The following is a 12,251-nucleotide window of genomic DNA, read 5'->3' as shown; positions in this document are numbered from 1 at the left end:
GTAACATTTCTCATTTGCTAGTCATACTGTATTCTGGCTTGAAAATAACTGTATTATATTGTATCCTTAATGTCAAGTCCTTTAACGCTGTCATGGTGTGTTGTCTTATCAGCATTTATAGTTGAATAAATGACAGATTGTTGTAAAATCTTTTATTGTTATAGATGACTTAGTTTTGTTTGTGTTTGACTTATTAATGAGTGACAAACCTGTATATACTGTCATAAACCACCTATAAACATTTATAACTGCATATTTGGTGGCATATTAGAAAGCTTGTTATCCTTTAATTAATGACTTTATTAATGCCTTTACATTTATTGCCTCCCCATCCAGCCAGACTATTTACAACATTGCAACCCTAAAGGTTGTATTTAATGTCTTTACGCTCAAACATAAGGCAAAAATTAAATTAACAATATTAAGGCCAACTAATAAGCTCTTTATGGTGTGTTTTAGAAAGTTATTCGTCACACGTTGATCAAGCAGCAACAGGTGGTTATGCTTAACTCAATATTAGAATTAGAATAGAATTAACTGATGGAAGCTAGGGGTGGCCATAAAATATATAATGTACCTTGCTGAGGGCTGGAGGTCATCAAACAGGGTACTTTTGAAAGATCTGTCTCTCCTCACCCGCCTCACTTTGGCCTCAACTGAAAAGGCAGATGGGAAACTTTGCATGGTTGCCAGAGAACATTTGGCTCAAAGTAGTGATTGCATCCTCGAAGGATTAACCGGTTGCAAAATGCCTAATACTGTAACAGACCAAGTACATAAGCATATACCGTCAAGCAGAAAAGAGCCTGAATTATCCATTAGCAAAACTATACTTAATCCTGATGTCAGTGTTCTCCCGCCAACTGAACCAAGGACATGACAGAGGTCTTGCTTTATTATAATGGAACCTGTTGAACATATTTTTGATCTCATGGATTTTATTTTTTACAATTCTAAGTCTGTGTCATAGCTTAAATTATGGTTAATTTGCTGAATAAAAATACAAATTACACACACCTGATGTACTGATGCAAGGCTTCAGTCTTTGCAACATCATAACACAACTTCTATGAATACCATGATTAAAGACACAGGATCAGCTGTTCTCACGTCATGACAAAGATGAAACATTACTTTTAGGAACTGAGGAAGTATTCACCTCGCGGTTCAGACAATCACCAAGAAAGAAGGTAAGGATTATACAGTGCCAAGTTCTTTTCATGGCTTAAATGACAAATGTGTAGAAATATTCTTAAAAGAAATAGGGGTCAGGATTTCACCTCTACTGTTGGATCTATACAATCAAAAGACCATCAGTTATTTAAAAAAGTCGCAAAACAAATGTTTCAAAGTTAGACCAAACTTACGAAACTGAGAGCCAAAATAACACTGCTATCTTAAAATGTCAATGTGGTGTCGGCCCATCGTTTAAATTAACCATCTGTGTGTTTGTGGGACTTACATTATGTCAGTGCCTGCAGCAACTTGAATCCAGCCAGCATAAACCACAGACAGGTGGAGCTCATTTCAGAAGATATTTCTGCAGCACAAAAAAAAAGTATAATATTTATTACAGTTTTACAATGTTTTGAACTAAATTACAGCAATATCTTAAACAATGCCCCTTTAATTCAATGCCTCAACAGTACAATTTGAACACATACAATTGCTGATCACATCTCGTTGAATTTTGAGTGGTTTAGTAAGCCTTGTAACACCTATGATACAGACACAGGAAATGAATGGGTGGCCCTAGATTTTGTTCATGAATCAGATAGTACACACCCACAAATCGACAAGCATTTTCAGTGTCTGTTCTTAGTATATTCACTGCAGTTATTAATGGAAACCAGTAGTCCGAGAAATTGTGTGGAGCTTAAACGAGTGGTAAATAAAATTTGCTGATGATTAAATGTGTTTGTGTTAATGTAAAACAGACTGGTCAAATTTGACTGAGCACACCAAAGTAAGGGGGTAGAACACAACAGCATGGTTAAAGAAATATAGGGTTTATATTATACATGGATACTACTGGACAGTGCACACACACTGCTGCATGCAAGTTTATAAGTCCAATATATCTTTACCATATAAATGTTACATTGATAATTGGAGTTTAAAAGATCCATAAAGGTACATTAAGGTCACTATAAAGGCAACATTAAGCACCGCAGACGAGGTTTAAATCCCTAAAGGGACTATATAAGACATGAGGTTTGTGTGTTTGTGTGTGTGTTTAGATGGTGCAGCTGGAAGTAATCCTATTTAGGTACCAGCGAACAGGACTTTTGTTGGGCCCTAACCCTTATTTGACAGGAAATCCACACTTTAGCCGTTAACGGGCGGCGGACTTAAAGCCCTCCAGAGAGAGAGCAGCAGGGGGAAGAAATGGTTTGAGGTAAATGCCAGACGCCCGGCCCTCCCTCATTAAGACGCGTGCAGGTCATTCGATTTTTCTTTGGTCCCCTTTTTCTCCCTTTGGTCTGTGTGTGTGTGTGTGTGTGTGTGTGTGTGTGTGTGTGTGTGTGTGTGTGTGTGTGTGTGTGTGTGTGTGTGTGTGTGTGTGTGTGTGTGTGCGCATAGGAAAGTACCAGCAGGTGTAGAGGTGTGTGTGTGCTCAGTGGCTGTAGGCCTTGGCAGCAGGCACGGCGGTGCACTGCACACCATACACACATCACACTAGAAACGTCAATCAGTGTCAGTGCAAAGAAGAAATCCAGACGCTTAGAAAATCTAACTTGGAGCAAATTTCTTTCTATTGGTACCCTTTGAAACAGCGATGTCCCAAGTGCTTCACAAGCATCAGGTAAATAAGTTAGGTTTGACATTTCATTATGTAACAAGGGAAAAGATGTTGGAAGGGGGTGTGCTCTTTCAACAACAATCCAAAGCAATGGGAGTAATAACTTGAATGATTTATTTTCACTCAAAGCCTCGAGCCTATTGCTGAGGATTCAAAAACATTAGTCATTCTGCAGCATTGTTAATTAGAGCATGGGAATTTTGGTAGGGCTATTATTTATAAGACTGATGAGCAACCTTATTTCAATACTGCTTTGAGATATTATCAGTGTGACTGACATGCATTTCCCAGCTGCCAACAATATATTTCATTTTGATTCTAACCTCGTTTCCAAATGATTTACAGGTATTTTTGGATCACATTTAACAAAATTACTTCATTAGACTAAGGAAGGATGGGCATTCAACACCAAAAAGTTGAATAAAAAACAGTTTTGTAATGGGTTTCTCTCCTTGGCTTGCCTTCTTGCTTTCGAAGTGTTTTGCTGGAAACAAACACATAAATGCTCCTCTCCTTTTAGCTCTTGCCTTTCCTCTTTCCCACATAAACACACACTTATTTCATGGCCTGCTGAGCCATGTAAGGAGGTGTGGACAGGGGAAGTGAGGAGGAGGAGGAGGAGGGAGACCCAGAGAGATGGGTATGTTCATCATCAGTCAGAGATCAGAGGTTTCGGAGATGTTTAGTTCCAAAAGGCCAGAACCTGCCAACACACACAGAATAAAGCCTGAGTTGACTTGCTCATTACAGCACTGTGCCAAAATGCCAATTTCAACACTAAGAGCACAATTTAAAGGTAATTTAAAAGGTCAAACCTGAAATCTTAAATGGGGATAAAGTTCTGGGTCTTAATCCACATTTTTAGTTTTTCTTTAAGTTTGCCATTTTTTCCGGGGTTTTACCTGGTCTCACCTGATGGGGGTTCAGCTGTCCATGCCTTGATCATTCATCATATCATTAATGCCATCCAATATGTAGTTCTTTACCCCTTTTCTTATAATTACTTTACACCCCAGCTGCCCAACAAACACATTCCAGCACATGAAGGAGGCTAATCACCGGTGTGATCTCCCCCTTTTCACCTCTGACCCCACTGACACTAAAATAACAACGTCCATACCCAGCGCCCGACCCCTCAATGCTTAACCCCCCCCAATTAGGAGGGTGCTTTTCCTCTTGCAGATGACAGATGAGGGGTCAGAGGGTTGTCAGACCCCCTTGCTAGTTTCTCCTTGTACCCGTTGAGGGATGAAACAGGAGGGCGTCCTTGCCTTTGGGAGTGACAAAAAAAAAGATTCGGACATGGAAGTTGTACTGACATAGATAAACGACTGTTGGAGAACTAGGCACAGAGCCGAAGAGAGTGGGGAAGTTGGGGTGGAAAGCGGATAGGATGATATGTCTGTTTGATGGAGTTAAGGAAGAAAAAAGATGTTCAAGGGAAATTTGAAAGTTGAGACCAAAACAGCATAAGGAAAAGAGAACAACTGCTCCAGCAAGATTGGAAAATCGTTAAAGGTCAGGCAAAGAGATAGTGAGTGCATTGAAGGATTGAATGACCAAAGCAGAAACAAATTAAATCGAGAAGAGGGGAGGGAAAGACAGAGAGAGAGATAAGGCAGCACTCGCTGTGCTGAAAAGCTGCAGCCTTTTTCCTCCGCTGTAATAAAAGCAGAGCTGCAGTCCAATGAATCAAGGCGTTGGGGGCTTTCCTCTCTCTGTTGTGTGTTATGTCCACTGCTAATGGCCAGCAGATGTGGAGGTATTTCACAAGTGTGGCTTTGGAAAACATTCCCGCACATAAATCCAATTAGCTCGGACCCTGCACACGAGATAGCTAGCTAGCTAGCAAGCAGGCGAATGCGCATATGACTGCCCAAAAGCTCCTCAGTCACAGTTGACTTAAACAATCTGATTTCTCACAGTAGGTAGGGGAAGATTTATCTTTAGTAAAGGTTAAAGACCTTTAAAGCTTAAGTAAACCGATGTTCTAATCAAGGATTTTGGCTATTTGGGTTTGTCTGGTTTAGATTTTGTGGTGGATGATCAGCTTTGTCATCTCAGTCTTGGCTGTTAAGGTTTATACAGGTGGTCTAAAAAATACAGTTAAACCACACTAGAAAAATAATTTTGAGACAATGTCTCAATTTAGGTTTTGGACAAAGTTGTATCAACTTAGAAATGCTTCTGCTCCCCAGTGCACCTGCCCTGGGATCAAATACTGCAGCCTAAATAACCATGAACTCTGTGCCAAGCTAATATTCTCTGAGACAGAGAAAGTTCAATGTAGTCATGTGTCCTTTGGGAGTCGTTCTACAAAAAAAAAGTTGCCCTCCCAAAGTCAGTTATTTGTTCCTGACAGTATAAAGCCTTGTTTGGACAAGAGACTGGTAGCCAGATGAACTCTGGTTTATATCTGTGGTACCAATATGAATTTCATTTTATGAGGTGAGGTTAATGGACATCAGTATTCATACTGTCATAAATGTTACATGTTCTTCCTTCAATTGAAAAACTGGCCAGTAATCACACGTGTATTGTCCTTTCTAGTCCACAGTCATCGATTTATCTGGTGGAAAAGGAAAATTCCACTAGCAGATTTCATCAGCTGTACTGAGCAAGCTAGCATAAGCTAGTGCTTATCTGCAGGTTTAGCTGGAGTGTTAACTTCTAGTGTTACCATCAAAGATGATACTAAAGAAACCTTCTTGCTCTCACAAAATGTGTTATTATTGTTTTCTCTTGTAATCAATTTCCTTACAAAAAATGATAATGCTGTAAGATAATGAAATGCTCCATGGTTTGGAAATAATGTAAGGCTAAGAGTAGGTTATAAGCAAGATACTTAAACCTGCTCACATTTTCAGCTTATCAGTCTCTAAAGTCTTTGAATGCGGAGTTTCACCAATGTATTGCAATCACTGTTTTGGCCGAGGTTTAAAAAATAGATAATTGCCTGACATTGACCTACATTTAATGTTTTCAAGCATGAAACAAGGGTGGCTTCTTTAGAAACATCAATTTCAGAATTCATCAAAACCTATTTGTAAATGCATGTGAGGAGAAGAAAGATTATTCAACTGCAAATGTATGTTATATATCTATGATCGGAGATTGTTGAGAGATGGCAGGTGAAGTAATCACCAAGAGTTAATTTGCAGCTGGCCTCCATCTGTTAGGCTAAACTGTGTCTCAGTGAATGTTTCCAGAATGCAATTTGAAATTCAAACTGTTTTTTTATTGCCTGTGACATAAAATGTTTTATATTTTGAATGTGCACAACTTTTTCTTATCTCATCTTTTTGACAAACATCCATCAAAACTTTATATAAGACTGAGGCTTTTGATGTAAAGCCTGCAAATAAAAAACTTGAAAAATGTTCTGTTTGGCAGGGGCGAGCTTTCCTACAACTCTTACAATCTCCTCAGGGTGCTTTATGTGAAATCCAGCTATTATGCAAACACAGTGACCATAAAAGAGAGTGGACATATTTTGTCCACATTTGGTCCTGACCAAAGCCAATAACTGATATATTTGAAAGTGACCATAGTGGAGAAACCCAGATAGTCACATCATCTCAGCAATTACATCAGTTCTTACGATCTGACCCAGAGTCAGCACTCTGTGGTGACTGCAGCCTACTGTGTCTGGATCATGAGCTATTGTTTCTAGTGCGGCAGCTGCTGCAGGCTTGTCTGGCACCTCATTCACTGCTAACTGGCTCCACGTGTGTATAAGGACAGGTCCACATACATGTCCATTCCACACACACACACACACACACACACACACACACACACACACACACACACACACACACACACACACACACACACACACACACACACACACACACACACACACACACACACACACACACACACACACACACACACACACACACACACACACACACACACACACACACACACACACACACACACACACACACACACACACTAATCCCCTGGCTTTAGTGGCACAGCGGGAGTGTGGTGGTCTTGTGTGGCTTTATTAACTGGGGTGGGGCAGGGAGAGGTGAGATGGTAGAGAGAGTGAGGGATGTATGGATGGAGGAAAGGGGGAGAGAGAGGACAGAATAGGGGGGAGTCCCACCAGGTGCTAATAGATTTCCTGCAGCTTTGAAACGTTTGCTTGCGCTGGTCTCCTGGAATGGAGTCAGGTTTCATCTGTGGCAAATTACCCAGACCGAGGATTGACCTCCCTTCAACACACACCCCAGACACACGCCTGCGACACACATTCTGACACACACTTACCAAGTGGGACAGACGTTTGCACACACCCACAGTTACGCCTATATAGCACCAACATCCATCTGTAGTGGTGAAATGTCTTCACAACGTCAAATTCATATACATTTTCTCTCCTTAAGGAACAGTTCTACATTTGATCAAACAGAGTTGGGGTTAGCGGTTAGCCTCGCTCTGTAGCTAGGTTTAAGAATATGCCCAACCTCAATGTCTCTATTTTGATTGGGTTGTACAGAAAGTTGCTACATAGTGTTTTCACTTACATTTCTGCACTGATCAACCAACAAGATATTATAAATAAGATAAGATATAAATAATACATATTTTAGCCAGGTTGGACTTGCTAGTAGGAACGTTTTGTTAATTCTGGACAGAGTCATGATGAAGCAATCTCTAAGCAACCATAACCTTTTTTACGTTAGTTGTTAACTGAGATATTTAGTCAAACTGCTCTTTTTAAGCAAACATATCCAAATAGTTATGGTTCAAAACTGCACTCGTTATCCATAAGAAATTATGTACTTCTGCAGTTTGTTTGCATTGGAACTTACATTTTAATGGACAGGTTTACTTCTCATGTAAGCCTTGGCAAGAAAGGGAACACAAATATTTACCCAATGTTAAAATATTTCTGTAACGTAGGTAACATGCCCTGAAAATGTGTGGTTAAATTGATACTGACCTTCTTTTCTAACTATGAGAGAGAAATTAAAAGACCTGATTTCCTAATGTGTTCTTTTAACCTTCATGCATTAACACACATTTGCACTTAATCAACCTCCAATTATCCCTGAACCAGACACACGCCAACCCTTTGATATTTGTGGTTGGGAGAGATGCTGCACCTGCCTGTTTTCATAAAGGCAATTTCTCCTTCTCTTTTTGTGGTGTGTGGCCCGGAGACATTTCAAAAATGACTCAGCTTTGCTTAGGAAAGTGGGTTTTTTTTTGCAAAGGTGTTTATACATTCTAGTAGTGTTGTGCCCATATTTTTGCATGTATCCATATTTGTTTGTATATTAATTAAGGAATGAGCGTACAGTACGGAAAACTCCAATAGTCGGTGAGTCAACAGCTTAACTTAACCACTGTTGACGGAGCTTGGCGTGTCAGAGGATCTTTAAGAGATAAAATGTTCTGTGTTTGCCAGCCCCTTGGCGCTTAATCACACAAATTATTATTACACGCGGTTGAAATGCTGACTCGTGGTCCTGATCAGACACCAAGGGCTCGCACCAGAGGAAATAACTCACTCAGAGTAAAAGCTGTCTGCCTGACTATGTGTCTGTTATGTAATTGGCTTGTATCTGATATGAGGAGACCCTGTACGACTCATCGTAGCTGTCTGGCAGTGATAGTCATTGTTTGTGAATCGGAGCACGAAGGTGTTTGATCGAACGGTTTGTAAGGCAATCAGCCAATTGGTCAGTTAAAAGAACTCTGTCTACCAAAATACTAGTCATAGCAGGGGCCAGATGCTGATAAATCTCTGACAACCCACTTTACTAAATCATTTACTGAGTTTGCGTGACTGATTCATGCTGCTTCACTGCTTTGTCAACAAAACTCTTATCAACAGAACAAGGATCATTTCCTGTAAATAATTGGCTCATAAAACATGAACATAAATACTTTGGACATATCCACTTAGATTTAACATATTGCCTACTGAAAGGTTGGTATTGTTTGGCCCAAAAGTGTGTAGTAATCACTTAGCTTTGTATTAATATATTGAACTTAGTAAACTAACATTGAGTGTCCCTGTTGTTCTGCATATCAGAATCAGAATCAGAAATACTCATGGATCTCAGTGTGACTACACTTTTAGCAGGTTCTAAATGCTAAATAAATAGCCCATTTTCACGATGAATTATTCAAGAGTAATATGAACACCATTTCTGGAAAGATGTCTTAACATGTCACATTTTTAATAAAACCCAAAATGAAAAAAGCTTTTCCTGGACTTTTATTGGCTTAAAGCAGGTTTTTGTTTAGATTAAACAAAAATACATAGAACATGTCAATAAATAATACTTAGATAATTATAATTAACATATTTTAAAGATGTTTAACTGCTAAGTTGATCTATATAGTTTTGTACATTTAAAAAATCCTAAAATTCATGTAGATTAATCTTGTGCAGTTTTTCAAAGAGTCCGTTTGTTTTCCTCTTCGGTTTGGGCACCATCATTTAAAGACTAATTTTTGACAGCCTGTTTCTTGTTTTTGCCTTGGCTCTGTCTGCAAATCTCTGTAAGTGCTCCTCTGTTTTCTCTTTTTCTCTGCTCTCCTCTCTCCTGAGATTAGGTCCACTCATGCTTCCAGTCAAGAACAGCTGATACAAAACCATGTATGATGTCGGAGATTAAAAAACCACATCAAACCTCCGGGTACTGGACACTGCAGGGCCCAGTGAAGGAGGGCGTCCCACATCTGTGCTGGGTATTTTTCTCTTTTACCGATACAGCCAGATCCTTCACTTAAGTTTAACTTTCTCTGTGGCCAAAAAACATAAAAGCAACATGAAAAGTTAATGCTACCAGACTGGAGCAATTTCAGCCAAGTGAGTGCACAAAAGACCAGGAGATGAGTCACAAAGTTAACGGCTCCCAAAAGGGATCCAGAGTGGTGCAGAGACAAGGGAACAGGTGAAGGAGATTTACAGTTGAAGTTGTTTTGGGAAGGAGAGGGAAAGACTTTGAGTTTGCCAAGCCGATAGTATAAACCACCGGATTTCAGAAACCTGTGTTTATTTCCGAGCTTTCAGGTGGTTCCAGTTGCATAAATCTGTGTAAATAATTTCTTTTGCTAATTTTCTAAGGATTTGCATCATTACAGAGTAGTTTGTACACAGGAGAATTATCCTGTGTTCAAACATGCTGTAACATACGTCATCAATACACCAGCAATTTCCTCACAAAAACCAAATGTGTTTACGTGGAAAGTATGTATTACTGACTCAACTTACTTAAACAATTTCAATCTTTCGTTGTTCCAAACTTTGTGTCGACATCTCACTTCATCTGAAGGCCAAGCTGCTGTAAGTGTCACACAATGACGCACATTCAATTGTAATGTAACACAATCATCCAATGACGTTACTCACCTTCCAGCGTGTGTGGTCTTCAAGCAATCGCACATCATGTCACTTGTACACAACAGACAACCGTTGAAATGGAACCTCGATCGATGTCTTTGGGTTGCACCTGGATCTGAAAACTGTTCTCACGACATTCAAAATCTACCACGCTCTTGGAAGATAATTTGCCAGAAAGAAAAGCTTCTGCACAAAACTCTTTAGGGTTGAGGGTTTCAATTATCAAGATAATATTAAGGGTGTCAGGGGGGAAGGTAATCAGGACCCAAATGCAGAACAAAAAGAGTTGGGTTTAAAAGTATAAACAACAAGCAAGCTTTATTAAATAAAAGACACAAAAAAAAACACAAAAAGAAAGCAGGAGGTCAACAAAAGGAAAAGTAGCCAACAAAAACTAATAACAAACCCGGAAGACTTGGAGGACACAGGAGGGCAGGCGAAGGAAATCCAGATAATACAGTGAAAAATCAGGAGCCAAGCGGTGGAAACAATGTTGACGAACTGACACAGAACACTAAGAAACTAACTCAAATACATGCAAGACTAACAAAAGAGACAACACACAGCTGGGGAAGGGAGATCAAACACAGGGGCAACAGGTGAACACAATCAGACAGGAGGGAAACCACAGGAAGTTAAACATGACAAGATACAAGGAGCAAAGGCATTTCAAAATAAAAGCAGTAAACATGAAACACAGAAAAGACAAAATCATGACTAAGGGACTCGGTAAACAAAGTGCTTGTTAGATCATGGCAACACCCTTTGGAACCTTTTTCCATCCCACATCTGAGACGTGTGGAATTGGGCGTCCTGAGTGGAACAACTTTTCTAGCTTTATGATACATGAAAATCAGCAAAAATGCCTTATCGGTGCTCCAGTTTCCGAATTCCAAAATTGCCAGGTACAAGTGTTGGTAGAAAAAAAGTGTCTGCCTCTGTTCCCATTTGTGTGTGTGAAGACAATAAAGAAAGAGAGTTCTTACCTGCAGGAACTGGAAGAAGATAGGAGTTAGTCTTATTACCCCAGCTTCAAGTCGGGCCAGTTGGAACATACTCAAGAGTTGTTTTACAGCAGATCACACTATCTTTTCAATCAAATGTACTGAACCCTTCAAAATTCAATTCTAGAGATAGTAACACATCTGAGGTTTGAATAATGATCAACAATTCATCACGTAGTTTTATGTGGTTATGATTATAAAGAATTATAAATGATCTGGATTTGTTTACCGCTGATATACATGATGAAGGAATGCCAAAGATTCACTGTAATCTGCTTCGTTGTAATCTAATATCTAAAATCCACATTAGATTAACCCTAACTGTTAACCCTCAGGGCACAGACTTTCTGGATAAGAGAGGTATAATCCATTCACCCAGCCATTAGCGGTACCGGTTTATCCTTCACAGGAGAGCCAATCTGGAGAGTCGTCAGTCAATCACAGGACTGACACGTGTAAACAGACAACTACTCACGACCACATTGACACCTTTACATTTTGAGTCACTGATTCACCGCTTGGAAGGAAATATGAGAACAAACATGCAGAAAACAAGATTGTGCAAAGTCTTTACAGAAAGGCCCTAGGTAAAAGTTCCATAAATGCTAAACATATCAATATCAACTCCCTAGAAATTAGATCCCATTGTGCTTTGCAGGCATCACAACATATCTGTTACAGCAGTTGTGATTGGGCCAGGGCCAAACACGCCGTTATGAGGTGTCAGAAAATGTAGATGAAGGGTTACGAACTTCATTTGTGGTTAGAGTTGCTCCCCTGTGAGAACATTGTCAGAGTAACAACTTTAATATAAACAGCCGAGCCAAAAGACAGGAGATGTGGAGAAAAAACACAAACCTCACCAAAGCCATGGTAGTCCAGTCCTCTCTTTTTTGAGGTTCTGAATGCTGTTGTTTTGTTCAACCACAACCCTCACAGTTGTTCTTTCATTCCAACAAACATGTGCCTACTGGATCATTCGCCAGGCTGCGTCTGTGCTTGGCAAAACGTTCTTAGTGGTGGTTAGCTGGCTTTTTTCTGCAGGAATTAACCGATTTTTGTGCGCGGTCAC

Source organism: Eleginops maclovinus, chromosome 17 (assembly GCF_036324505.1).
Source record: "Eleginops maclovinus isolate JMC-PN-2008 ecotype Puerto Natales chromosome 17, JC_Emac_rtc_rv5, whole genome shotgun sequence".
In the NCBI taxonomy this organism is placed as follows: Eukaryota; Metazoa; Chordata; class Actinopteri; order Perciformes; family Eleginopidae; genus Eleginops; species Eleginops maclovinus.
This window is presented reverse-complemented; position numbering follows the sequence as displayed.